This window comes from Chrysochloris asiatica, unplaced genomic scaffold (genome assembly GCF_000296735.1).
Source record: "Chrysochloris asiatica unplaced genomic scaffold, ChrAsi1.0 scaffold00421, whole genome shotgun sequence".
Taxonomy (NCBI): Eukaryota; Metazoa; Chordata; class Mammalia; order Afrosoricida; family Chrysochloridae; genus Chrysochloris; species Chrysochloris asiatica.
The window spans coordinates 230,016-233,922 of record NW_006408939.1 but is presented as its reverse complement, the minus strand read 5'-3'; the positions used below and the strand labels follow the sequence as shown (position 1 = coordinate 233,922).

Genomic DNA, 3,907 nt, shown 5'->3' with positions numbered 1-3,907 from the left:
ATATTTAAAAGCAGTGGAGAACAGACTGAGAGGATTGAGTAGGCCGACAATTACCATACCATATTATCTATTATTTTTAGTTTGCAGATTCCTATTTGTTTCACTCAGGACTGCTCCTAAGTATACCACATATTTTGAAAGGAGGGATTTAAAGGAGAGTGGGTGAGTTTCCGAGAGATCAGAGTGACTCAGTGGAAAATGAGCACAGATGCCGTGGCAGACTGCCATGCTATCCTCCTAGGAGTGAATATAGACTGTCTGATGCAGAGTTCTTGGGGCTCTTGAAATCTCCATGAAGACACATCAACTGTTCCCAAGCCTACCTCTGTCTTCATGCATAAGAGATAAGACTACCAGGGTTGTGGCACCTATACACACTTTAACTTGATGGGGTCTGTGAGCTTTAATAAGAGCGGACTTTTTCAGAACTATGTTTTGCCTTTTAAATAAAGAAAACCTATTCCTCTTTTCTTTTCTTTTTTTTATTTAAAAAAAAATGTTCCCTTTAATGACCCCCAGCTCTTTGAAGGGCAGGTGTTTACTTGAAGATCTTGCCTGGATGAAGGCTCTGTCCATGTACGAGAAGACTCCCTCCCTGGATCTTCTCACTGCAACTTCCACCACATGTAGGATTCATCCAACTACCAGTCTGGACTCAGAGGAAAACAAGCTCTTGGTCTTTGAAGATCCAGACTCCAGAAATGGAGCTGCCATTGTTGGTTCCAAAGAAGATGACACCAGCAAAGGCATTCTTCCTCAACTAGTCCAATTGCTGGAACATTCCAGTGATGAGGTTGCAGCTCATGAGGTCTCAGTGAGCTCCTCATGAAAGTGGTATTCAGCCTATGACAGCCATCCTTATCAAAGTGCTCTCAGGAATACGGCAGCGCCACAAAGACAATGTCTTTATTGGAGTTCTTGCCCTGAAATTCTTCCAACACAAAGGTATTCTTGGGAAGGTGAACAAAGGGTTCCTTGGCTTTTGGCTCCACAGCCAGTGCCTGCTCACATTTGTCCAACTCTTCCTCAGGAGCAGGAGTAGCTGCCATCTTCTTTCTGTTCAGCCTGGGTTCTGCCTCACCTTCCATGGCTCTTTTTCTTTCCATGGGGTGTCTTTTCTAGGCAAACTCTCTGCAAACTTTTTAGCATCAAATGGTCATTTTCTCACCTTCTGCTCCTTCACCCTAGATAGCTCAGTTATGGAGCTGGTTACTGTAGTGCAGGAACCAGCTGCATGGGTCTTGAGGAAGGCTCTAGGGCTTGCTTGTAGAGCCACAGCAGTGTGTAGACAACTGTGATGTCAGTCAGGGTCACATATTCGCCCACCAGAAAATTCTTCATTTTCCAGTGAGCAGCCAGCAGCCCTAGAATTTGCCTACCTTCGTCCTTGGCATTCTTTGTGACCTGCTTGTTGTGATGCATGATGGCCAAGATGGGCAACACCCAGGTATTGGCTGGGGGTGGGGGGGGTTATGTTACTGTCAGAAAAGCTCACCTACTGCATCAACTGGGCTGTTACCTCTCAGGTGCTTCTCATTGGTCATATAGTAGGCAATGGCATTGCTCTCAAATACAGCACCCATGGTCAACCTCAAGAGCAGGAAATCTACAGGGAAATTCAGGGATGCGATTGACTTGGCCAAAGTGAACGTTGGGTGATGCAGACAGCACACTGACCTCAGCCCTGCTATACTGAGCAGTTTTCAGACTATGTGTACAAGGTCCTGACTGCCACAGTGATTCCACAGAGAAAGGAGGTTCAGTGCTTGGTGTTCAGAAAAATAATTATTGAAAACAAAAATGTATGCAGCAAGGACTAAAAGTTTGCTCCCAGGTAGAAATAAAGCGTTGCTCAACAATATCTTATACAACATAATTGTTGTTGTTGCTAAGTGTCGTTGAGTCAGTTCCGACCCATAGCAACCTTGTATAGGGTTTCTGAAGAGCAGCTGGTGAGCTTGAACTGCAAGCCAAGAGGTTCAAGTGACTTTTCAGTCCCCTGTATTAATCCACAGTGGCCACACCAGGCATATGCTCCAAACGTTTACTAACAAAACATATCACTTACTTATACATAACCTGCTGTATAATGGCATAGAAATGGTAGTAGGTAAATTCAATCAATAAATGAATTGGGGAGTATTTTTACATTTCATTCTTACCCTTATATTTGTCTGATCATTCTTTTGTTGTAACTAACTTCTCCACAGCTCCATTCTCTCCACAAAATATTAAAATTCAAAAAAATAAACACTTTGCTGGGAACAACAGACCATTTAAGCTGTTAAAAAATATGGGTAGTCAGTTCATAAACATTCAAGGATTAAATTTACATAATAAGCAGGATAAACTCACATAGCTCAGATCATTTATATTTGTTTTTTCCTACTATATGTAGTTAGCACTCCAGTGCTTATCCTACTTTCTCTTGCTAAGATGTGACTTCTTTTTTTTTTTTAATTATAACCTCATATAAATGATAATCAGAGTAATAGTTGTATGAATTAATCAAGTCTCTCAGACTAGATTTTTTTTGTGTGTAAATATAACAAAATTGTATAACCAAACTGACCATTAAAGAAAGACTTGATACAATACACATATAATCAGTGAAATAATTTGTTTCGTAGCTACGAAGTCAAAATGAGGATAGTGTGAAGTTGGGGGTAAATTCAGATATGAATATGGTTACAGATACAATGAATACACATGAAATATATTTGAATTAGTCTTTTTGTCTCAGTCATGTAAATTTTCATTGCATCACACAACTACAAGTGATAATAATTACAACAACATGTGCTGAATATTTCATAGGTTTAGGCATTTGTAAGTGTGCATTAATTATCTCATTTAATCCTTTAAAAACACCTTGATGTCATACTATTTATATATACAAATAGGTGGGCATTGTATTTGTGTTTATAGTATTAACTATAATCTATGTGTATTATAGATATTGAGAATCAAAAGTGAGATTTACTAGGTGTAACATTTAAGTTAAAGTCATATACCTTTGTATTTTATTTAAAATATACATAGTCATTTTCTACTGATTTTAGTAAAACTTACATCTTTGTCACATATGTAACTTTTATTCTTCACATATCAGAATTAAATTTCTAGTTTATATATACATGTGCATGTTACATGTTGTTGTTGTTAAGTGCTATCAAGTCAGCTCTGATTCATAGTGACCCTGTGTAGGGTTTCCTAGGAGTGGCTGGTGCATTTGAACCACTGACCTTATTGTTCAAATTGACCTTGAGGTCCACACAACATCGTATTACAAATAGACGATACAATATGATTAACCATTTTCCTCTCTATTTAGTATCTTAGGTGTCCAGTGTTGCTATAACAGAAAAAAAAAACATAGTGGGTGGTTTTAACAAACAGAAATGCATTTCTTCACAGTTTAACCACTGCCGCTGACTGAGTTCTGACTCACGGTTACCTAGAATCCATATTTGGGGAAGACTCTCTAAGGGAAGACTGTCTGGGTTGACTCTAGGGAAAGTTCCTTGTTTCTTTCCTTCTTCTGTTTCTTGGATCTTTGACAATCCCATGTGACATGGCATATCTTCCCCTCCACTCAGCTTTCTTAATTGTGATGTCTTTATTATTAAATGCCATCAAGTTGATTCCCAGTTCTAGTGATCCTGTGTAGGATTTCCAAGGCGTTTCTGGTGGATTTGAACTGCTGACCATGTATTTGGCAGTTCAAAACTTATTCTACAATATACAGGAAGATGGCAGATCGGGTGGACGTATAACAGAGAGCTCCGCCAACAACAACACAGAATACCTGACCAAGCAGGCTCAGTGGATGGTCCCAGAACTCTGAACCACATATAAAGGAATACTTAGAAGGTTGGAAGACTCACAGCTGGGGGAATTTGTGGCA

General features: G+C 39.5%; 1 pseudogene; it reads right to left on the bottom strand.

Annotated features, from left to right (window-relative positions):
• Positions 1-605: 605 nt before the first annotated feature.
• LOC102831719 overlaps positions 606-3,907 on the bottom strand; it is a 6,906-nt pseudogene continuing 3,604 nt past the window's right edge.